The sequence below is a fragment of the Pongo abelii genome, chromosome 1 (assembly GCF_028885655.2).
Source record: "Pongo abelii isolate AG06213 chromosome 1, NHGRI_mPonAbe1-v2.0_pri, whole genome shotgun sequence".
NCBI lineage: Eukaryota > Metazoa > Chordata > Mammalia > Primates > Hominidae > Pongo > Pongo abelii.
This window is the reverse complement of record NC_071985.2, coordinates 142177936-142203853: the sequence shown is the minus strand read 5'-3', so window position 1 is coordinate 142203853 and position 25918 is coordinate 142177936. Positions and strand designations below refer to the sequence as shown.

General features: G+C 41.1%; 1 long non-coding RNA gene across 1 annotated transcript in view; it reads right to left on the bottom strand.

Annotated features, from left to right (window-relative positions):
• Positions 1 to 1439: 1439 nt before the first annotated feature.
• The window catches only part of LOC100936397 (uncharacterized), a 68270-nt gene continuing 43791 nt past the window's right edge, over positions 1440 to 25918 (bottom strand). Inside the window, exons 2-5 of the long non-coding RNA XR_008513549.1 lie at positions 18219 to 18277; positions 15432 to 15563; positions 8357 to 8446; positions 1440 to 2379 (exon numbers count right to left, since the gene is read on the bottom strand). This is a non-coding gene — a long non-coding RNA (uncharacterized LOC100936397). The remainder of the gene's footprint in view (positions 2380 to 8356; positions 8447 to 15431; positions 15564 to 18218; positions 18278 to 25918) is intronic.

The following is a 25918-nucleotide window of genomic DNA, read 5'->3' as shown; positions in this document are numbered from 1 at the left end:
AGTTATTCATACAAGTTTCTGTATGAAGAAACAGAGACTGGGGGTAGAGGTTGAGTAAACTGCCAATGGTCATCAGAGGGTAAGGGACAGAGCTCCGGATCTGAACCAAAAGCTGATTCCAGAGCCCACGCTTAACAACAACTCTGAACTACTCATCCACATTCTTTGGTGGCCTAATCTTATTTTTATGAACTTTCAGATTCTTCTGACTATGAAAAATAACTAACATTAACAGGAAGAGATGATTTTTTAAGCCTCATTTGCCTGGAGGAAAATAACTAAGGTAATGATTCTATTTGTTTATTAAGATGCCTGTTAGAATGATCCTTTCGCTCCTGGAAAATCATTTGGGCCAATGACAAGAATGGGTGGGCATTTTATTCTGAGCTTCTTTGATGATATCTGCTGCAGTTTTCTTGCTGTGTGACTTTTTTCCCCCAGAAAGCCATAGTACTGCCTTATTCCTGCTTTAAAAAATCATTAGTGTAGTTGCATCACAGAAGAAGGAAAAGAAAAAACACGTGTGAGCTGCCCATGAAATAGAGTAGTTTGCCACACATGAGCACAGCCCTTTTCATGTGCTGGCTGTGAGCCTGTCCTCGTGCTGGGGTGGAGAAGCTCATTACTGCTCAGAGTAACCAAGAAACAGGGCCTAGCAAAGAGTAGAGGGAGACCAAAGGCCCCGAGTGCTCCCACCAAATTAGATCCTGGAAAGTCTGACACTGGAGCAACTACGAGAGTCACTCATCAGCCACTTGCTTGGGCTTTTTACAATGAAATTGCAGGGATAAAGGAGGCCATTCTGGTGAACTGGAGCATCGCCCAGTATTTCCCAATGGACAGAAGGGTCACAGGGTTTGAGGTCATGTAGAATAACTGATGCAAAAGTAGCAGATACTTGTTTGTCCAGACTGCAAATACCCAGTTTTAATGTCTTGCTGAATCTGCAGCTCTCCTAGAAGCACAATGAAGTGTCTGCAACTCAGAACACCTTTTGTGCCTTGGACACTGCATGTCCCCTTCACTCCTGCTTTCCACTTCTACCTTCTTGGCCACCCTGCCTGTTTGTTTTGATGAACTTCTGCCACTGGAGTTGGTATGTCCTGCCTAAATGGCATTTCAGCATGGATTTCCCCAGGTGCCTAGCATCCTTGCCTAGATTAACGTGTCGGTGGCATATGGTGCAAATGGGCTGTCGTTCAGTCTCAGAATCAGTTTAAAATATCTGCCAGGCTGCTGACTCCTTTGGCATAATGCCTGTGGCCCCAGTGTTTGAGAAAGGAGAGCAACATTGTCTGAAAATTATTTAGAGTGAATTTTTTCTAAGAGCCAGAATCTGGCTTCCTGTCTTTCCGCATTACTCTGTCTCTCTCTCTCTCTCTCTTTTCTCTCTCTCATTTCTTATCCCTGGTATCTGAGCAAAAGAAAGAAGCCTATGTTCTGATATTGAGTGCCTAGGAGCAGGGAAAATGTTGAGAGCAGCCTTTGTTGTATTGGTTCCTTTATTTATTTATTTATTCATTTATTTATTTTTGAGACAGAGTCTCGTGTCACTCAGGCTGGAGTGTAGTGGTGCGATCTTGGCTCACTGCAACCTCTGCCTCCCAGGTTCCAGCAATTCTCCTGCCTCAACCTCCCAAGTAGCTTGGATTACAGGTGCACACCACCATGCCAGGATAATCTTTTGTATTTTAGTAGAGTCGGGGTTTCACCATGTTGCCCAGGCTGGTCTCAAACTCCTGAGCTCAGGCAATCCACCCACCTCGGCCTCCCAAAGTGCTGGGATTACAGGTGTGAGTCACCACGCCCAGCCATTGCATTGGTTCCTTTGCAGGCTCTTTTTCCATAAAGGGGAGTACGTTGCTTTTCAAACACTGTTGCATTTGATTCTCTTAAAAGCCCTTGTGTAGGTATTAGCTCCATTTTGCAGATAAAAAAATTGAGGCTCAGACAATTTTTAATGTGGTGAAAGCATACTACAAAGAAGTAGAAGAAGTAGAATTCAGACCCAGGTAATCTGACTTCACAGTCCAAAGTCTTTTCACTCTATTAAGTCCATGCATTGACTATCATCTGAACTGATATTGTGCCAACATCCAAGCATCTCTGGGGAAGGAGATCTATTTTTACTGCAGTTCAACAGGCAGAGCTCATAGAAGTCTGCATCTCTGTAAGCATTGTCAGCAAGTGCTCCTGGCTTTTTCTTGTACAAACTCCTCATCATGCTCTTCTCTCAGTGTGTTTAATGGTGGGTCATTGTTACTGTTTAGTTGCCTGATGGGTTTCTGGCTCCTAAATCCAAGTAACGAAGCAGATCCTGCTGTCCCTGGGATTATCCCCTCTTGATGAGTGATGACCTCAGGATTGGAGGCAGCCGACCTGCGGGCAGAGAGAGGGGGATGTCAAAGGTTCCTCCAGCTCAATTTGGATTGTTGAACCAGAATAATCCGGGCAGCAGGGCTCGTGGAATTGGCCTCAACTGGCAATCTTTTTCCAGAACTGTTCTTTCTCAATTTTTGTATTTGAGGTGGAGTGTTTCTGCCAATTTCTCACTTACATCCTCTCTTTTCTGCTGTAGGTATTTGGAAAGCACCCTCACTCTCATCTATTGGCTGGATTCATTGTCTCCACAACACCAAACAATCAGATGGACTCCATTCACCAGCTACTCATTTCCACCTTTATGCTGTACTTTGCTAGAACGTTTCACTTAAAATACCTCCCAGGTCTTTATTCCGTCACCAAAATTCTGTACCTGCTTCAAGGCTCTGTCCAATTCATCACTTTCAAGAAATCTACAAATGAGTCTATCCAACTAATAGCTTCTTTATTCCAAATTCCTTCCAATGATAACAACAACAGCACTTCTTAAAAAATTTATAATTGCTAATTTAAATAAGTAATATCATGTGGCCCAACATTTAAATGTACACAGGGTGTACAAATAATCAAAGTGAAAAGTAATTTGTGCTCTTGTCCCAGCTCCCTAGCTCCCAGCTCACAGGCACTCTGTGACCAGTTCCTTTTGTCTCCTTCTGAGCCTTCCAGAGATATCTTTATATGTATAAGTATATATACTTTTAAAAAATGCATCAACAATGTATGAGAATTACTGTTAACATATATTAGCAATTATTTAAGAGATGCCATGCTAAGTACTTTACATGTATTATTTCATTGAATCCTCCAACAACTTTATCAGATGGATCCTCATATGATCCATATTTATAAATAAAGAAATAGAGGCTCAGAAAAGTTAAGGAGCTTACCTATGATCACATAGTGACGTAGCAGAGTTGGAATTTGACCCCCGGCTGCCTGACTGCAGAGCCCAAGCTCCTAAACACTGTGCTACTTGCCTTAAAATGACCCTCTGATTGTCTCATATACATATGCATCTGGCTTCCCAGCTAAATCAAAGAGTCTTCAAAAACAAAAGAAGCAGTGTGGGACAGTGGAAAGAACATACACTTGGGAATCAAATCCTGGCTTTGAAACTTACTAGCTATGTGACTACAGGTAAGTTTCTGAAACTCTCTGAATGTCCATGTTCTCATCTGTAAAGTTAGAAAACTGCTAACCTCATTAGCATTAGAGGGAGGGAGGAGTGTTGTGACCATCAGGGGAGATAAAGAATGTAAAGCATCTGACACATTAGAGGTTTGCAGAAATAGTAGTGACTTTCTCAAGAGCTGTGTCTTTTTAAAAATACATTTGCCTGCTTTAGCTACCCTATGCAAGGTAGAAATGTGCATAGGCAATCCTCATGTGATGTTTGATATAATATAAACCTGACCTTTCCAATGGAAAATACCACACAGAAGTCCCTGAAAGTAAATACAAGGCAACAGTCTCTTGTACCTAGGACCCATGGGGCTAGCTCTAGAGGGAATAGTTGGTCATTTGTTGGCTATTCAAAGAAATGTATAGAATAGTATACAAGACTGGCCTAATGGTCGTACATATTGTAAATCTTCACTGGGGTAAACAAGCATAAATGGAATCTAAAGGGGGAAAAAAAAAACTGAGGAAACACTGTTAGGAATTTTTTCTGGAATATTCTTCCTCCAGACACCCTCATGGTAACCCTTTCACCTCCTTCTGGTCACCTCCTCAGAGGTCTCTCCTGACCTGCAAACTGTCCCCACTCCCACTTTATTTTTAATTTTTTCATAACACTTTGCACCTGCAATTATATGATATAATTTTCCTGTCTTTTGCATATGTTTTTCATGGTCTGATTCCTCTAGAATGTAAGCTCCCTGAGGGCAGAGGCCTTGTTGTTTTCATTGATATATCCTGAACACTTCAAATAGTGTCTGGCACATAATGCCTGCTCAATAAATACCTATTGGAGGAATAAATTTTTCAGATAAGAAAACTGAGGTTAAGAAACTTAGCCTAGATAATTTTGCTAGTTAACAGCAGAGTTAAGATTAGAACTCAGTTTTTCTGCCTGCCAAACCAGTTGTCTTTCTATTAAATCATATTTTTAAGGATGTAGGAGCATATACGTAGGATTGAGGAAAGATTTGACTATTGAGGAATCCAGAAAAAACTGGAAATGAGTGCATATAGACAAAATAACTGAACCATGAAAGTGACAGTAGGAAAAAAAAAGCCATAGATGTGGGTGGTAATGTTGATTTTCTTCAAAATTTTGTTTAAGTACCTGAGACTCTGCTGTCAGTTTATCTAGTGAAATAAGATTCATGATCAATATGTGGAGATGGAAATTTCAGACCTCATTATACACAAACTGAAGATTATTCCTTTGCTGTCACTGTGGCATTTGACACGCCAGTGAAAACGAAAGGAAATCTGTCTCAGATGCCCCTTTTAGCTTTGACAGATGTGGAAATGCACGAGTTTGGAGAGTTAATTTTTGGTTGGATATTACATGTGAGCATGTCCCAAGATACAGCTAGAGAAACTACCACCATCTTCACAGTTGAGAGCCACAGCCCTAGTGATGCACTGAATTTCAGTCCAGGATGTCTACTCCCATCCCTACTTTGTTCTCTTATCTCGAAAGTAAAAGAGGCACTCTGTCTTTTCCCAGGCTAATCTTCCACCTGAGCTTTTGGTCACATCCCTTTCTCCCATCACTTACCCCTCTTTCTTGAATCTTAAATCTGTCTTTTCCCCATATGTGCAAATATGTTCAAATCTCCTCCATGCTAATGCAAAATTATAAAAATCTTCCAGCAATCTCTTCAATCAGTAACCTATTGATGTAAAAGCAAAGCACCCCAAAACAGCGGTTTCAAACAGAAAGAACTTTATTCACAAGTTGATAAGTCATCTGGGCCAGGCTCGGTTGACTTCAGCTGGGCCCGAAATAGTGACTACACACCCTCATGAGGGTGCAGTCAGCTGGGGGGTCAGCTAGGGCAGGCTGGTCAAGGGCGAGCTCGCTCGCATGCCTGGCAATTAAGCAGGTTATTAGTTATGGTGAAGTGGGTGACTGGGTCACTGATCGCTTATCATCCAGCAATTTAGCTCAGGTTTGTTCTCATGGTTGCTGGGCAGGATTTCAAGTGGTAGAGAGAGAGAGAAAGCAGAAATACAAGACCTCTTGAATTGGCACAAAACCAATTCTTCCTCATTTTATTGGCAAAACCAAGTCACAAGTCCAACCCAGGGGCAAGGAAATAGACTCTACTTTTTGATGGGAGGAGCTGCAAAGTCACATCACAAAGGATGTGGATTCAGGGAGCGATGGAGAATTAGGGTCAGTTTTGTAATAATCCTACAATATCTCTCTTCATCCTTAAGCTTCGGCCTAAGTGTCTCCTTTCCTTCACATCCAAACTTCCAGAAAGGGTCGTTATCACTAGCCTTGGCTACTTCTTTACCAACCAGTCACTCCTCACCCAAGATGACCTCTTCTTATTCCCGCCATCTCCCTTTTGATGGAACTACTCTCTTTAAAGACAACAATGGATCAAATATCAAATACTATGAACTTTCAGCTGTCATCTTACTTAACTTCATTGCACAATTTGACCTGTATGGCTATTTTCTCCTGCTTACAACTCTCCTCCCTTAATGCCTGTGTTCACTCTTTACTGTCTCCTCCTACTCCTCTGGCCATTCCTCCTCAGGTCCCTTGGCTGGCTGGTGTCTGTCCTCTGGCTGGTCAATGTTAATGTTTCTGTTGTCTCTTCCCTTTTCTTCCTTCTCATGTTAAATTCTTTCCAGAATCTAATCTAGTTAGGGGAATACCACCTATATTCATCTTTATTCTAACCCCCTTTTAACCCGCAGGTATAAAGTGTCAGTGCCTAATGGATATTGCCATAGGCTCCTCAAACACAACATGTGTCTTCAAATGAACTTAATCTTTCTTCCAAAATGTGATTCTGTCTTCACTTTCTTTGTTAAAAGCTTTTCGATTATTTCATCAAGCTGAAAACAGAGGACTGTCTTTAACTCCTTCTGACCTCGACTTCATACAACCCAAAACATTAAGTCCTATCAATTCTACATCCCAAATATCTCTCAGAGCCACCCCTTCCTCAAGTCCTTGCTGCTGCCTGAGTTTAGACTGTCACCCTCTGTTGCCCAGGCCAATGCAGAGCCTTTCATCTGCTCCCCTGACCCTCTTCTGCAGCCAGAGATCTTCTGAAATGCAAATCTGTTATTCCTTTGCCTTATATGCTTCCAATGGCTCATTTCTGCCAAGATAAAATCTAAACCCTTTGGACAAAAAAAAGTACTCCATCTCATTTTAATAAAAAGAAGTTTTATTATCAGGAAATAGGGGACTCTCATGAAGCAAGAGGTACAGCCAGGCAGCAGGGGAGTTGTCAGGGACAGAGTGCCCCGTGTGCTGGCTCCTCTCTCACTGCCTTCAATATCTTATCTCTGCTTCTTACTTTGACTTTACCCCATTCTCCTAAAGACTTTCCCACCCTGTCTCTCTCTGCTTGTTCATCAATGCACATGGCCCCCTATACACATTTTTAATCCAAGCCTACCTAACCATCATATCTCTCAGAACAAATTATTGAGAAAGAAAATCTGATTGGCTTAGCTCATGGGCCAAATGCTCAACTGGCTGTGACCATGAAGGGGTGAGGTTATATGGACAAAACGTGACAGCGATGGAGTCCCACATCTTCAGTGGAAGCTGTAGAGAAGAATGTTCTCAGAGAAGACAGTGTGGGCTGGGCAGGCAACTCAGACAGGCCCACTCTATTCCTTAATGTGGCATATGTTATTTTTCTAGTGTCAACTCCCAAGTTTTCTACCACTGCAATGAACTATCCACTCCAAATACACAGAGCTACTTCCCATTCCCTACACACATCATGGTCTTTTTCATATGGTATTCCCAATACCTGCAATATTCTACCCCCCTCAACTCTCCAGAAATCTCCTCCTTATTTTTTATTTATTTTATTTTATTTTATTTTATTTTATTTTTTTTGAGACGGAGTCTCACTCTGTCACCAGGCTGGAGTGCAGTGGCGCGATCTCGGCTCACTGCAACCTCCACCTCCCGGGTTCAAGCAATTCTCCTGCCTCAGCCTCCTGAGTAGCTGGGACTACAGGCTCGTGCCACAACACACAGCTAATTTTTGTATTTTTAGTAGAGATGGGGTTTCACCATGTTGGCCAGCATAGTCTCAATCTCTTAACCTCGTGATCCACCCACCTCAGTCTCCCAAAGTCCTCCTTATTTTTTAATATCCGATGTCACCTACACTGTGAAGCCTCCCTTGCTCCTGTTAGTTGCTCTGTCTTCTAGGAATGCTTACCACTTTGCACACTTAGCACTTCCCATTTGCACTCTTAGAATATATATTACACCAAATTGAAATTGTTTGCTCCCTTTGCTAGATTATGGGCTTTTTTAAATTGGCAGGCACCATCCCCAGCATCTGCTATAGTGTTGGGCACATAGAACTGAATGAATTAAAATGTTAAGTGAACAGAGTTTCTGAATCAGTTGTATTAATCCATTCTTGCACTGCTATAAAGAAATACCTGAGGCCAGGTGCAGTGGCTCAAGCCTGTAATCCCAACACTTTGGGAGGCCGAGGTGGGTAGATCACAAGGTCAGGAGTTCGAGACCAGTCTGGCCAACATGGCAAAACCCCATCTCTACTAAAAATACAAAAAAAAAAAAAATTTAGCCAGGTGTGGTGGCATGCACCTGTAATCCCAGCTACTCAGGAGGCTGAGGCAGGAGAATTGCTTGAACCCGGGAGGCGGAGGTTGCAGTGAGCTGAGATTGCGCCACTGTACTCTATCCTGGGCAGCACAGAAAGACTTCATCTCAAAAAAAAAAAAAAGAAAATATCTGAGACTGGGTAATTTATAATGAAAAGAAGTTTAATTGGCTCACCGTTCTGCAGGCTGTATAGGGACCATAGCTGGGGAGGCCTCAGGAAACTTCTGTCATGATGGAAGGCGAAGCAGGCACATCTTCACATGGCTGGGGCAGGAGAGAGAGAGAGTGAAGGGGAAGTGCTACACACTTTTAAACAACGAAATCTCGTGAGAACTCACTCACTATCATGAGAACCGCAAGGGGGAAATCCACCCTCACGACCCAATCACCTCCCACCAGACCCCTTCTCCAACATTGGGGATACAATTTGACATGAGGCTTGGGCGGGGACAAATCCAAACCATATCACCAGTGGTTCTCAAAGTGTGTTCCTGGATCATTAGCATCAGTATCATCTGAAAACTTGTTAGAAATGCAAATTCCTGGGCCCCTCCACAAACATACTAAATAACTTGAAGAGTAGGAGTGGTAGGCACAACTTTGTCCCTTGCCCCCAGATGTCTATGTCCTATTCCCTGGGACCTGTGAGTATGCTATGTTCCATGGCAAAAAGGAATTAAGGTTGCAGATGGAATTAAGATGGCTGATCAGCTGATATTAAAATAAAGAGTTTATCCTGGATTATCCAGGTGGGCCTAATTTTCTCAAAAGGGTCCATAATGGGGAAGAGGGAGATGGAAGGGTCAGAACCAGAAAGATAACATCATGAAAAAGACTTGACCAGCCACTGCTGGCTTTGAGGATGGAAGGGGGGCCACTAGCCAAAGAACGCAGGCGGGTTCTAGAAGCCAGAAAAGGCAAGAAAACAGATTCCCCTAGAGTCTCTAGAAAGGAATATGGGTCTGTCAAAATCTTGACTTTTGTAGAGTGAGACCCACTTTAGACTTCTGACCTCCATAACTGTAAGGTAACAAATTGTTGTTGTTTTAAGCCACCCGGTTTGTGGTAATTTGTTACTGCAGCAATAAGATACTAATACAGTAGAGCCCAGCAATCTGTGTTCTTACAAGCCTTCCAGATGATTCTGAAATTTCCTCCCACTGTGCACTGTAGCACCAGGTATTAAGCCAACTACAGTTTTCATCCTTCTTTCTTGTGTTTGCTTGTTTGACTGTCTCTGTATGTTCACCACAGTATCCCTGCCTACTGTCGGCACTCAGTAGTAATAATAACTGTAGTAGAAGGAGTTGCAGTAGCAGCAGCAGTGAATACTTGTTGAGAATGTCTATGTGTAAAGTGTTATTCTTCTAAGCACTTTACATGACTTAACTCAGTCCTTGTAATAGCCCTGTGAAGTAAGTGATATTACTACCCCATATTTTATAAATGAAGAAACTGATGCCCAGAGAAGAAAAACAACTTTCCCAAGATCCCCTAGCTAGTAAGTGGAACAGCCAGGCCTCAAACTCAGTCTCACTTAGAGTCCCTGCAATGTGGTCTGTAGGTAGGGTACAACATATATTTGATAGGTGAATGAATGAATGAGTGAATGATAAACAATAAGTCAAACTTGAGGACTTTTTATTTTTGTAGATTTCGAGGGTACACGCACAGTTTTGTTACTGGATATATGTGTAGTGGTGAAGTCTGGGCTTTTAGTGTAACCATCACTCAAGAAGCGTACATTGTACCTGTATTCATCCATTTTCACACTGCTATAAAGATACTACCTGAGACTGTGTCATTTATAAACAAAGGAGGTTTAATTGACTCACATTTCCACATGGCAGGGAGCTGGGAGGCCTCAGGAAACTTACAGTCATGGCAGAAGGGGAAGCAGACACCTTCTTCACAAAGCAACAGGAGAGAGAAGTGTGAACACAGGAAAAACTACCACTTGCGAATCCATCAGATCTCGTGAGACTCCCTGTCTTGAGAACAGCATGGGGGAAACTGCCTCCATAATCCAATCACTTCCCTCCCTTGACATGTGGGGATTACACATGGGAATTACAACTCAAGATAAGATTTGTGTGGGGACACAGAGCCAAACCATATCAGTGCCCAATAAGTAATTTCTCATCCTGTACTTCCTTGCCACTCTCTCACCTTTTGAAGTCTCCAGTGTCTCTTACTCAACTCTCACTTGAGGACTTTAGAAACTTTGGAAAGGAACAGTCGAGTTCTAAAGGAATATCATCCCAGCACTGATTCAGTGGAGTGGGGAGAAGACACACTCTTCTCTTGTGTGGATGTCAAACAGAGGACACAGAAAAGCAATTAGAACGAGAGTAGAAAGCAGGACTGGCTGAAGATGGCAGAGGATAGGAGTGGACAAGGTAGGAACTGTGCGTGGCTCCCTGGAAAGGGGGCGGGGGCAAGAGGTTTTTTGTTTGTTTGTTTGTTTGTTTGTTGTTTGAGATGGACTCTCACTCTGTGGCCCAGGCTGGAGTGCAGTGGCACGATCTCAGCTCACTTCAACCTCCACCTCCCAGGTTCAAGCAATTCTCCTGCCTCAGCCTCCCAAGTAGCTGGGATTACAGGTGCACACCACCACGCGTGCACTTGTAATCTAATTTTTTGTATTTTTGGTAGAGACGGGGTTTCACCTTGGCCAGGCTGGTCTCAAACTCCTGACCTCAAGTGATCCACCCGCCTTGGCCTCTCAAAGTGCTAGGATTACAGGCATGAGCCACCCCATGCCTGGCCAGCAAGAGTTGAAGGGTAACAGGAGAGGCAAGGCTGGAACTATGTTCACCACAGTATCGCCAGTTTCTAGTCTAGGCCTGGAACCTCAGAAGCCCAGCGCCTGAATCATCAATATGTCTTTGTTGAGTGAAAGAGAATTTTAGTGTGAAATTGTTCTGGACTCTTCAGACATTTGTTTCAAGGTGTCTGAGGAAGATCTGTGATTAGGTTCAGCAGACCTCTCAGCAGTAATGCAGACACTTTGAGGGGAAAGGCTGACTCAAAAATCAACGCACTGGAGGAGCTGGAGGCACGGGCAGCATAGACAGAATGGGTTCTGATAAGTGGTCAAGACCCAGTGTCCAGGGAATGTGGCCATTTCCAGTCAGGGGCCTCGCCGAGCAAGGGAATTCTAGCATTTAATTTAGTGCCCATTGTGAGTCAGCCGTGGGACTAGGTGTTTTCCTTCCTTGAGCGCATTCGAGCAAAGTGCCCCAATATGTGAGCTGAGAACAGGAAGAGGAAAACAAGGGAATGGCTCAGAGCCCAGGTTGGCAGACAGGGCCAGGGCCATCTCTCCACAGGGGACAGGTTCAACCTATTGGGTTGGTCCTATGGCAGGGTCCAGGCCCCAAGGAGGAGAACTGCCTTAAACAAAGCAGGGCCATAGGGGTCAAGACAGATGCCAGAAACAGAATGAAGGCTAGCTGAAGGCACAGAGCATAGTCAGAGGCAAGGGGCAGAACTAAGCTTACGGAAGGAGAAATAACCCCGAAGTGCAGTGCATAGGGATGAGGCACTGCAGTCAGGGAGGGAAGAAGCAGAGCTAAAGTTGGGAAATTCCTACGAGAAATACTCATGATCAGAGTTCCTACAGTTACAAAGCTAAGTAGGTTAGAAAGATTTCTTGACATCAGTGAAAGTGATGGCGAAGAGCCATAGAGTCATGTGCCGTTCCCAGGATGAGTTCTTGACCCACAGAATCTGTGAGCATAATAATACTTGATCGTTTTATGTCACGAAGACTTGAGGTAATTTGTTTCCTCAAATTACAGTTACTTCACCATTACACTTATACCCAGTAGCAAAACCGTGCATGTACCCTCTAAATCTATAAAAATAAAAAAGTTAAGTCCTCAAGTTAGACTTATTGTTTATTATTCATTCATTTGTGAATTACACAGTTACCAGAGATTTAATTCCTAGAACACCTATTTTCATAAATTTTAGTTTCATTTTCAAGATAAGGTCCCAGTCCCACCTCTTTTTTTTGTTTTAATGCAGTAGAACTTGGGAAACCCATTTTAAGTGGAATTACATTAAGTGACCTTTTTCTAGTATCAAATTTCCTGCAATACTTTGCAGGGAACACTGTCTCAAACCCCTTGCTCTATGTCCCATGGCAGGTAGAGAGATCAGTGGGCCCAGCTACTGGGAACCCAGGGAAGCCAGGGGAAAATAGATGGGTTTGAGTTAACTGCAAAAGGCTTAGAACTCAGTGTTGCATGGTCCTGGGATGGTGTTGTGGAAAGAGGACCACATTTGGTGCTAGATGGTCCCACTCGATAATTATGTGGTATTGGGAAAGTTACTCTACTTTTCTGAGCCTCAGTTTCCTCAGTTGTATCATGGGGCTACTAATCTTCCCTTCCTGGGCTGTTTTACTGCTCACAGGTGATAATCTATGTAAAGTAGTCACCAATGTTAGTTTCCAACTGAGGATCCCACTCCTACTATGAAATCCACTTTTATTAATGTGAGAAGGATTATTTTTTAAATCATAAAAAGCAAAATGAGATAAAGTAATGTTCAAGTTTCACCGTTTCACTTCTTTTCTTCTTTTTCAGATCCTTTACCTTATTATTTTACTCCTCCCCATGTGCAGATCCTATTTTGATATCCCTATGCATGGGATAATAAATGGGATTCTTCCTTAGCACCAACTCCATTGAACTGCTTGGAACCCTTGAGAAGAATTCTGACACTGAAACCAGACTCATCACAAAATGGTGCCTTGATCAACTGGTGAGGTCTGCTTAGGAGAGGTGGGTAGCATCACTATTCCCCACTTTTTATCAACTCTGTTATATCTTTCTCCCAAACACACTCAGTGTATTTTCACTTCCCACTCCCCAGAGGAGTCGGATTTTAGAAGCACAGAGCCTAAGTGTAATTTAGGGCTCATATGTCCCTAATGACTTTTTAGCTCTCTCCATGTTAAATATAGTGCTGGGTTGCTGAAGTTCAGACAGGTTAAATTATTTGACCTAGATCACACAGCTAGTAAATATGAAAGCCAAAACTGAAAGCTGATCTCTCCGTTTTGAAGCTAGAGCTCTGTCTTTAGTAGGCTGTCTCCCCTTCAGTGGCAAAAATCTCCCAAATTAGGCCTGGATCCAAGTGTAACCTAGGGCTTGTTTTGGGGATAGGGATAGAGTTCCCTTTCCTAGAAATGCCACATATAGGAACTACTGACTAGGCCACTAACTCATACTGGGAGAAGCTCAAGTATAGAACATCATCAGCCAGCAGATGTAGAGAATAGCAGTGAAGGAGCAGTGGTTTGTAGATAGGCCAGGTCAGGATCTGCTCACCAGCTGGATAATCTGGAGCAAGTTACTCAACCTTCCTCTTACTCAATTTCCCTGTAAATTAGGACTAAAAAGAACACTATCAACTTCACACAGTCATGTGGGGATCAGGTGGAGAGAATGTTTATGAAGAGCTCAGTACAGGCTGCAGCACACAAGTCCTCAATATGTATCAGTCATAAATCATCCTAAGGAGAGTGTAAGGGGTGTGCTCCTCACTGCACATGGGGGCAGTGTGTGCTAGAATATATAACCTGAATAAAAACACATCTGGAAGAAGTACAGCCAAAGTAATAAAACAATCACATGATAAATGTGTGTATGCTTTTTTTTTTTTTCACTTGACCAAGGAAGTTCAGGCAATTAATGTTTGAAAGGGAATCTGAAGCAAATGTAATGGAGTCAAGCGTTCCCTCATAATGTCATGTGATCCTGCAGCCACCAGAGCCATTTTGGTTGTGTGAAGAAGACTGTGCCCAAAGTAACTCCTTAAAGCTTTCCTAACAATAGCTCTACCAGCCACGAAAAACCGTTTCCTTCTCCCTTCCTGGAAAGTCACTCCAGTTGTCTCTGAACAGAAACTCTCAAATAAACAACACTGGAGTATAATTAACAATGTTCCTTTCTCAGTTTTCTACTTGGTTGTCCACCTTTGTGGTATTCTACCATGATGAGAATTCGCTGGGTGGAAATACCACCCCCCACACCAGGGCTGTGTTTATTTCATTTTCTCCTTCCTCAGAGACAGCCAGCGGAAACTTTCTAGAAAGTAGAATTAGTTTGAAAGCCATCATGCTTCCCTCCAGCACTTTGATGGCCCTAATGTCCTTTTAATGTGGGTTGTTTTTGTGTGAGTGCCTCTGTCCATGAAACTAGAGGAGAAATATTTCTATTTGAAGAGAGTTAGAATCAATTGGCCCAGAAGTCTGAATCTTAGAAGAACTAAGAGACAGTGATATGGACTCTCCAGCCAGGCAGTGACTTAGCGATTCAAAGGACATTTTCTCTTCTCACTGGCATGTCAGTTATCATGGGCTTTCTGCATTATGACATCTTGTTTTCCTTAGTAAAATAAGTCTTTTCATTTGGAATCTTCTCTTCCCATTAATTGGTGACAGTGCTATCAGAGCCTCTTTCACAACCAGATAATCTGGGCCATATCCTTATTTCAGTATCAATTCTTGGTGCATTATCCAAGCCACCCAGGAAAGTCAGAATCTGCACCACGTCTGTCCCCAGGTACTTGTGAAAATACATTTAGCCTGTACTACTTCCTCTTAGCTCTCTGTCTTTGATATGGGGTCTCTCTTCTAGCAGGCTTTGTGTAAGGCAAAGTCTTTCTGGAGGCATTCTTTGCATTAAAAAAAAGTGTATTATCAGTGAGTATCAATTATAATGAGGCATTTTTAGTGGGGCTTGATAATGTTGGAACCAGGGAACAGTGGCCTCTGAGCTGAGATCCTGGCAGCTGCATTTTATTAACCCAAGTCAGAGTGTTAAGCTGATTTTCAGACTTGATTGACAGAACCCTTTCAGCACAAACCCTGGAAAACTATTAGGAGGAAAGAATCCCATTGAGGCATTCTGCCTGTAATAGTTTTAATGCAGAAATGCATTTGATCAGCAGCACGCTGAGCTCATATCATTTTCAGAGTGAGTAGCAATGTGGTTCCAGTGTCATTTACCACAACCAATTATGGTACTTGCTGACAACATTTAAAACAGATTGGATTAGGAAAAATGTACTCTCAAGATTGTGTTCTCAGAGGCAAAATCCTGGAATTTTCAGTGGATCTCATTCCCTATCTTTTTCATTATAAGACGAAGCTGAAGAAGAAGAACAAAACACTTTTAAGGGTAAAGGATTGAAAGCAAGCATAAAAAGCATGATACAACTGCAGTTCACTGACCCTTTGATTTCTTCAGGACTCTTCCACTGCTGCAAATCTTCTAAATACAAGAGTTGGACAGTCTTTATGCACCAGATACACTTCCCCAAATCACAGTATGCATTTCCCAGCCCTCTTCACCATTCTTATCCCCTGCAAAAAGCAGTAGTTCTAATGAGTAAAAATATCTGTGATATAAACATCAGCTATAAAGTCTGAACCTTCTTGGGTTCAGAAGGTTCTACTCCATTGGCAATATTGACTGATCTCATGGAGCAACAGAGACATGTCTTTTAGATATTTCATATACTAAGAGGATCAGACAGCTATTGCGATCTTCTGAATTAACCATCCATGAATTTCACTGGAATAGTACACTGGAAGTACTTGCTTAGGAAATCAAATTGTTTTCTTTTTCTGGTTTTTATAATAGCTTTATTGGAGTTATTTGATTATAAAAGTAACAAATGCTTACTGCAAAACAAAAAAACAAACAGAAAACATAGGAGAAAACAATGAAAAATAAAAGCATCATCCAGAGATAAGCACTGTTGATATTCTGGCCTCACCCAAATGCATATTTAGAAACAAAAATATTATCAGATAACATGTCCTTTTTGCATCCAGCAATATACTGTGAACATTTTTCCATGTCAATAAATATGGATCTATATTACATATTTAAAGCTGCAGAATGTCATTGTATCATCATTATTTTAACTAATCCTCTTCTGATGAACATTTAGGCTCCCTGCTCCCTTTTGTTCCTCTTTTAAACAATATTGCAATAACATCCCTGTACATTAGTGATCCTCAAGCTTAAATGTGATTAAGAATTATCTGAGGCTCTTTTAAAATATAGATGCATGAGCCTCACATCTTCAATAAGAGAGGCATAAGACCCAGGAATCTGCATTTTATCAAGCACTACAGGCGATATTGATACTGATAGTCCTCAAACTACACATTGAGAAATATCTTTGCAAACTTGTCTAATGATTTCCTTAAGATAAAGTTCTAGAAGTGACCTAGTGAATGCAGTGCAGCATTTCAACAGTCTACCTTGTTTGTAGTTATCTTGGCGATTAAAAAAAGTTTAGATCATTAAGATAGGCATGTACTGTAAGGTAGGAAATATGTTTGAGGCACAAATGAATAGGTTGAGTCTGTTCAAGAGCCCTCAGAATCTGCCCTTCAGATGTCTGTGGGATGCAGACATCCTCCTGCCTTGGCTCTTCCAGCAGAGCCTGGCAATAAGAACTGAGCAGGGATGGGGCGAAGACACAAGGTGAGAGTGAGTTCAACATGCTGGCTGGAGATGTTGGTTCCTGAGAGGAGAGGGTGCCTGCCCTTGCCATTTGCACCGGAAATTGCTACCAATAAGGGGTCACCAAATAAGACAGCCCCATCCCCAAGCTCACTTGTATAAAATTTGCACTTGACTAACATTCCATTCCCATTTTAGGTTTCTCAGGAATTTGAAAGATGGCAGTAAAAGAACACAGGTATTTCTCCATTTCCAGGATATGAGCATGTTTAAATAAGCATACACATACTCACCCACATGGACAAGGGAGACATATTCCCCAGCTTATAGTCTCCAAACTATAATTGGAAGGAGGACTTCCAATTACAAGCTTCACATAAAGAATAATTTTGCCCATGGCCACAAAATATGAAAATTGTACAAGCAGGACTCCAATTTAAATCATGTTAGGAAAAAAATTTTGTCCTCTATTTTTTCTGGTAAATGTTACGGAAGTAGGATATGCATGCAGGAATGTGTTCAAATCCTAAATTTACAAACTCAACAAAATTTCACAGAGTTAACACAGTGATGTAACCAGCATTTAGATCAGGAAATAGAGCAAGGCCAGGCTCAGTGGCTCACACCTGTAATCTCAGCACTTTGGGAGTCCGAGGCGGGCAGATTACAAGGTCAGGAGTTCGAGACCAGCCTGGCCAGCGTGGTGAAACCCTGTCTCTACTAAAAATACAAAAATTAGCCAGGCATGGTGGCAGGTGCCTGTAATCCCAGCTACTCAGGAGGCTGAGGCAGGAGAATTGCTTGAACCCGGGAGGCGGAGTTTGCAGTGAGCCAAGATCATGCCACTGCACTCCAGCATGGGCAACAGAGCAAGACTCCATCTCAAAAAAAAAAAAGAAAAGAAAAGAAAAGAAAAGAAATAGAGCAATACCCTGATCCCAGAAGTCCCCCGGTGCCTGCTTGCAGTCACTGTTCTCTCCAGGGGAAATCATCATCCTGATTTCTAACTGTTTTCATTGTCCTGACTTATTTTTGAGCTTTATAGAATCATAAGAACTCTTTTCTTTCAAAAATTTTTTGACTAGATTTCACAGATCACTAGCTTAACTCTTTGTATCAGGTGCAGACATTTCTCAATATTGAAGCAGAAATATTCCCCAAAAAGAAATTTTAAAGTATATACTTCAAATAAGTCAGTGTCCATTTGTGCCATTAAAATTGGATGGCTTTGTCAGACCAGCTACTTGGGAGGCTGAGGCCTGGGAGGTTGAGACCACAGTGAGCTGTGATCACACCACCACTGCACTCTAGCCTGGGAGACAGATCAAAACCATATCTCAAAAAAAAGGATGCCTTCATGTAAGTTGAGCCCTGAGTCTCTGGGGCCCTTGTGCCTGTCCATAGTAAGGTAATGAGGATCCCAAAAGGCTACTCCCCAGTGTACATGATAGACAACTTGAAAGGCAGTATAATGCAGTGGAAAAAAAGATTAGCTTTGCAACCATAAAGAACTGAGTTCAAATAAAATTGTCTCCACTTACCCAGCCGTATTATCTTCATGAAGTCACATAATCTCTCTGGGGCTCAGCTACTTCTACACCTGTAAAATGGGAGAATATCTCACTCGATTGTTGTGAAAATTAAACAAGATTCCAAATATAAACTACTTGGCATACAATAGATACCTCACAAATGTTCATTCTCTTTCTCCCTTCAGAGACCAAACCCTGATTCTTCATCAGTTTCAGCTCATTGTGTACATGCATTCTAAATAGATACGTTTTCAATGGCAAATATTTGAACCCACTGACTAGCAAGTTTTAAATCATTTGGAAACCAGGTTTGTGATCCAAGGGAATTTAAAGTTGCTGACACAGAGGCTTTTTCAGAACTGAGAAACGTCACCGTTCATCTTTTGGAAACTGGTATGGCTTCATGTCCTTCACATTTTCCACCATGCTGGCCTGGTTGTTTATTTATTAATGATTTCCATCATGAAACCATTGTTATCTCAGCTTCCTGTTATGGCCTAAAAGCACACAAAATCATCATTTTCTAACAAGAGCACAAAGCATCCAAATGCCTGTGCTTCCCGCGACATTTTTGTTTTATTAATAGCCATTATGCCAATCCGTTGATAATGGCCTTTTCAGTGAGACACACACACTGTCGCGTAACGATCGTGTGATTTCTGCATTTTTACCAGTATAAATATTAAAATCTCTGACAGATTGCTAATGAGCTGATGTTGGAATTACAGAGTAGTCTGTTATCATTTGTCCATTCACAGTTTCCTCACCAGCCCATCTGTGCTCGGAACACAGCCACCGTGGAGCATGCAGGCTGGGACAGTTTCTCCATTTACACCTTTTGCCTTCAGAGGCCTCTGGGAAAGCCTGTCCCTAATTAAAGATTTTAGCAAACATATTGCCAGCTTTCTAACACTGTTATTAAACTGCTCTCTTTTGTTAGAAAAGGTGCTGTTTGTCAGCAGTTTGTAGATTTAGATATTTAGTGTGTGTTTCTGTAACCCGGCAAAATATTTATGTTTTTAAAATAATTCAATTAGTATGTTATGCATGTATCTACCTGTATGCACAATAAATACACATGGCACACATGCCATCAAAATCCTGTTTAATTATTCAGACTCACAAGGACAGACAAAGAAACATGGTGTTTCTGTGGACACACGGACTTCTCTACAGAATAAGGTGGATTTGAACATTCTAAGGTTGGGACTATTAAAATAAAATGATCAGATTGAGATCATGGCTCAGGTAATTTGGGGCAAGGGCAAAGTACCTTTCACCTGAAATATTTGTAAAATTAAGTTACACTGAAAAGGATCTGATATTTCTGGCAGAATATGCCTAGTTGAGAAAACAGTGTTCCCTCACCTTAAAGGCTTAACTGTTGGAGACATGGTTCTCAGTCAGTATGGTTGTGATTGAGGCTAGGTGGGGAAGGGTACATGAGGTCAATGGGGGCACTTCTGCACGCTCTCTCCCACCCCCACCGTCAAATCTGCCTAGTTGCAAATCACTGCAGCAGAGCTCCAGGGGAAGAGGACAGCTGCCAGATCGGAGAGCCTGCTGCCCCAGGAAAAGGCTCTCAGATCATTAGTCCTGGAAGTGAATTCATCTCACTCTTCCCAGGGTGAGCATACAGAGGGGTGATCCCTCTGGTAGTAAGCCATGTAAGGTTTTACAGACTAAAGCGACCCCCTTAGAAAACCCTGAAGAGCCCGAGGTCTTCACTGTGGAGGCAGGAATAGTAACTCCCAGGGCTTCATCACCTTGGAGCCCAGAAGGTGGCTCTGAATGCTGCTTCAGAGTCATTCCCACCAGTGACACTATGACACTGAGGGACTGTGAGATGCATCTTCCAGTGTGGAAGATTTGTGGCCACTTATTGCTTTGAAATTTTAATGTAAGTTTTGATATTTTGATTTAATCCTTGAATTAAATACAAACAAGTCTGAGGCAATGACACAAATCATACAGCAAAATACATGTTCTGAAAGAATTTGCACACTAGAGAACTACTACACATCCATAAAAACCATACACTCTACCTAACTCCACAGGGTAGCCAACGTTAAGAGCCAGATGACTGGCCCAGGTGCAGGGGAGTGCAGAGGCCAGAGACATCCCTTCTAGTGAGGATGAGTTAAGAAGGTCTCCCAGAGGGTAGAACCAACACTGAACGCTGAAGAATGTGGTTGAGTGACAGGGTAGGGGTGGGGGAAGAGGACATTGTGAGCTGGGAAGATGCTGGGAAAGGACAAGGGATATTTGGGGCACCTTAAATAGGCTGCTTAGGCTAGAGCAGAGGTTTGTGATGGGACCTTGAGAAAGCAAAGGTTTCTAGGGCTGCTCTGTCAAGGCTCAGGATCTGTACTTAATCTTGTTCTTGTTGTTGTCGTTGTTAGTGATTTGTTTTATTTGTTTCCCCTTCCCCCCCTTTTAAATAAACTTTATTTTGTAAAGCAGTTTTAAGGTCACAGCAAAATTGAAGTAGAAAGTATAGAGAGTTCCCATATGCTCCCTGACCTCACATACACACAGCCAGCCTCCCCCATTCTCAATATCCCACACCTGGGTGGTACATTTGTTACAAGTGATGAACCTCCATGGACACATCATTATCATCCAAAGTCCATAGTTTGCATTAGGGTTCACTCTTGATGTTGTACATTCCACGGATTTGGACAAATGTACAATGATATGCATCCACCATTATAATATCATACAGAATAGTTTCACAGCCCTGAAAACCCTCCATGCTTCCCCTATTCATTCCTACCTCTCTCCAACTCCTGGCAACCACTGAGACCTCTATACTGTATCCATAGTTTTGCCTTTTTCAGAATGTCATATAGCTGGAATTATGCAATATGTAACCTTTCAGATTTACTTCTTTCATTTGGTAATATTCATTTAAGGTAACTCCATGTCATTTCATGGCTTGATAGTCATTTCTTTTTAATGCTGAATAATATTCCATTGTCTGGATGTACCACAGTTTATTTATCCATTCACCTACTGAGGGACAACTTGTTGCTTCCATGTTTTGGCAATTATGAATAAGGCTACTATAAATATCTATGTGCAGATTGTAGTGTAAAGGTGATGTCCATTTCTTTTAGAAAACACCAAGGAACTCAATGGCTGGATCATACGGTAGAAGTATGTTTAGTTTTGTAAAAAAACAAAACAACAACAACAACAAAAAAAAACAGGCTGTCTTCCAAATGGCTGTATCATTTTGCATCCCCACCTGCAATGAATGAGAATTCCCATTGTTCTATATATCCTTGCCAGCATTTCGTGTTGTCAGTGTTCTGGATTTTGGCCATTCTAATAGGCATGTAGTGGTATCTCATTGTTGTTTAAATTTGCCTTTCCTCAATGACATGTGATGTGGAGCATCTTTTATTTTGCTTATCTGCCATCTGTGTATCTTCTTTGGCAAGGTGTCTGTTCAAGTGTTTTGTCCATTTTTAAATTAAGTTGTTCATTTTCTCTCTCTTTTGTGTGTGTGTGTGTGTGTGTGTGTGTGTGTGTGTGTGATACAGAGTCTCGCTCTGTCACCAGGCTGGAGTGCAGTGGCATGATCTCAGCTCACTGCAGCCTCCGCCTCCTGGGTTCAAGTGATTCTCCTGCCTCAGCCTCCTGAGTAGCTGGGACTACAGGCAAGCACCACCATGCCCAGCTAATTTTTGTATTTTTAGTAGATACCGGGTTTCACCATGTTGGCCAGGATGGTCTTGATCTCTTGACCTCGTGATCTGCCCGCCTCAGCCTCCCAAAGTGCTGGGATTACAGGCATGAGTCACCGCGCCTGGCTGACATTTTTAATTTTAATAAAGTCTAGCTTATTATCTCTTGCATGTATCACGCCTTTGGTATTATATGTAAAAAGTCATTGCTAAACCCAAGGCAATCTATATTTTGTCCCATGTTATCTTCTACATTGTGATTTTTTTCTAATCTGATCCTGAGCTCTCTCTCTTGAGAGTAGCAATAAGCCAAGATAGCCACCCTTTAGGAGAAGGCTGAACAGGAGGAAAGTTAGGTTCAAGTGCTTGTGTCAGGTGAAGCACAATGAGGAATGAGGAATTGAAACCAGAATGCCTAAAATAGAAGAAATGTATTACATACAGGTACCAGAGAGATTAGGGGTGCTGATAGGAAGTCATCAGGAAATCTGGAGGCAGCAGGGAGCTCAACCATCAGGTGGAGAGTGGGAGAGAAAGAAGACCTGTGGGATTATGCCCTTATTAAGGGCACTAGTCCTTAGGTTTTCCCATGGGAGTTGTGAATTGGCTACTTTAAAGAAAACATAGGCAGGCTGTGTGTGGTGGCTCATGCCTGTAATCCCAGCACTTTGGGAGGCCAAGGTGGGTGGATTGCTTGAACTCAGGAGTTTGGCCACCTAGGCAAAATTGGCAAAGCCCTGTCTCAACAAAAAAAATACAAAAATTAGCCAGGCCAGGGGTGTGCTCCTGTGGTTCCAGCTACTCAGGAGGCTGAGATGGGAGTATCGCTTGAGCCTAGGAGGTTGAGGCTGCAGTGAGCCATAGTCACACCACTGCATTCCAGCCTGGGTGATACAGTGAGATCCTGTCTCAAAAACAAACAAACATGCAAAGTAGGGGATTTTTTCACATAATTCTGGTGTTGACAATTAGGTATTGACATCATAATCAGCAGCTATGGAATGTGTTGGGTTTTGGGTTATGAGATGAGGAACAAGTGGGCTATGTTAAAAATAACCACACAGAAAAAGTTTTAATGAGGCCAAAGGTGACAGGGTACAACTGGGTTTCAAAGAACTTATGTCAGACCCCGAAAATTGATGCCAATGCAGCAACTATGCTTAACAAATTTATGATATTCTAAGAGTTTTATAGTTTTGTGTTTTATGTTTGGGTCTGTGAGCTGATTTTTGTGAAGGGTGTAAGGTCTGTGTCTAGATTCTTTTTTTTGCATGTGAATGTTTAGCAGTTCCCAAAAAGGCCATCTTTTCTCCATTGTATTGCCTTTGTCAAAGATCAGTTGTCAACGATCAGTTGACTATATTTCTATGGGTCTACTTCTGGGCTCTCTATTCTGTTCCATTGATTTATTTGCCTATTTGTTCACCAATACCACACTGTAGCTTTATGGTAAGTCTTGAAGTCAGGTAGTGTTAGTCTTCTAACTTTGTTCTTCTCTTTCAATACTGTGTTGGTTATTCTGAGTCTTATGCCTCTCCTGTAGAGTCGGTTTGCCAATAACTATATTGCAAACTGTTAGAATGTTGATTGGGTTTGCAATGAATTTATAGATCATGTTGGGAAGAACTGACATGTTGACAATGTTGGTCTTTCTATTCATGAGCATGGAATATCTCTCCATTTGTTTAGTTCTTTGATTTCTTTCATCAGTTTTATAGTTTTTCTTATATAGATCTTGTATATATTTTGTTAGATTTCATTTTGACGGTGCTAATGTAAATGGTATTGTGTTTTTAATTTCAAAGTCCACCATTTCATTGCCAGTATATAGAAAGGCAATTGACTTTTGTATATTAACCTCGTATCCTGCAACCTTACTGCAATACTTATTATCAGGTTAGTGCAAAAGTAATTGCAGTTTCTGCCATGTGGTTTTTGTACCAACCTAATAGTTTTAGGAGTTTTTGGGGTTTTTTTGGTCAATTCTTTTGGATTTTCTACATAAACAATCATGTAATCTGCAAGCAAAGGTAGTTTTCTTTCTTCCTTCCCAATCTATATATATTTAATTTTCTTTCCTTGTTTTATTGCACTAGCTAGGACTTCCAGTGCAATGTTAGAAAGCAGGGATGATTGGGGATACATTTACTTTGTTCCTAATCTGCGTGAGAAAGCTTCTAGTTTCTCCCCATTAAGTATGATGTTAGCTGTAGGTTTTTAATAAATATTCTTCATTAAGTTGAGGAATTTACCCTCTATTCCTAGTCTGATGAATTTATCATGAATTGGTATTGGATTGTCTCAAATGCTTTTTCCACATCTACTGACATTATTAAGTAATTTTTCTTTTTTAGTTTGTCGATGTGATGGATTATATTAATTGATTTTCAAATGTTGAACCAATCTTGCATACCTGGGATAAATCTCACTTGGTCATGATATGTAATTCTTTCGTAAATTATTGGATTCCATTTTGTTAATATTTTATTGAGGATTTTGCATATATGTTCCTGAGACATACTGTTCTGTAGTTTTCTTTTCTCATAATGTCCTTTTCTGATTTTGGTAGTAGAATATTGCAGGCTTCATAGAATGTGTTAGAAAGTGTTCCATCTGATTCTATCTTCTGAAAGAGGTTGTAGATAATTGGTATAATTTTTCCTCAAATGTTTGGTAGAATTCACTAATGAACTCATCTAGACCCAGTGCTTTCTGTTTGGGTATATTATTAATTATTGATTTAATTTAATAGATATAGGCCTATTCAGATTCTCTATTTATTCTTGTGTGAGTTTTAGCAGATTGTATCATTCAAGGAATTATTCTATTTCATGTAAGTTATCAAATTTGTGGGCATGGAGTTGTTCATGATATTCCTTTATTATCCTTTTAAAGTCCATGGGATCTGTAGTGATGTCCCCCAACTTTCATTTCTAATATTAGTAATTTGTGCCCTTTCTCTTTTTTTCTTAGTTATTCTGTTCTAGCCTGGCTTACTGATTCTACTAATCTTTTCAAAGAACCAGTTTTTGGTTTGGTTGATTTTCTCTATTGATATCCTGTTTTTAATTTCATTGATTTCTGATCCAGTTTTTGCAATTTCTTTTCTTCTGATTATTTTAGGTTAAATATGCTCTTCTTTTTTCTAGTATCTAAAGTGGATACTTAGATGATTGATTTTCGACCTTTCTGCTTTTCTTTTTTTAGCTTTTATTTTAGTTTCAGGGATACATGTGCAGGTTGGTTCTGTAGATAAATTGTGTGTTGTGAGGGTTTGATGTACATATTATTTCATCACCCAGGTAAAAAGCATAGAATCCAAGATCAACAGGTAGTTGATCTTTTTTCTTTTCTAATATCTACATTCAATGCTATAAATTTTCCTCTAAGCACTGTTTTCACTGCATCTCACAAATTTTAATAAGTTGTATTTTCATTTCAATTTCGTTTTATGTATTTTAAATTTAATTTCAATTCATTAAAATATTTTAAAATTTCTCTTGGCCCATTAGTTATTTAGAAATGTATTGTTTAATCTTCAAGTATCAAGCTCAGAGATTCTTTTCTCAGTGTATTCAGTCTACTAGTAAGCCCATTAACAACATTCTTAACTTCTCTTACAGTGTTTTTGTTCTCCAGTATTTTGTAAATCTTTCTTAGAACTTCCATCTCTCTATCCATCTGTTCTTGCATGTTGCCTACTTTTTCTGTCAGATCGCTCAGCACATTAATAGTAGTTGTTTTAAATTTATGGTCTAATTATGTCAACAATCCTGCCACATGAAGGTCTGGTTCTGACACTTGCTGTGTCTCTTCAGATAGTGTTTTGTTGGGTTGTTTTCGGGGGCAGGGGGCGTTAATGGAGGGCTGGGTTTTTTGTTGTTGTTGTTTGCCTTTTAGTATGTCTTGTAATTTTTTTTTTTTAGTCTGGACATAATATACTAGATGAGAGCAACTGCAGTAAATAGACCTTCAGTGATGTAGCAGTAAGGTGTTGGGTGGGGGTGGGGAGTAGGG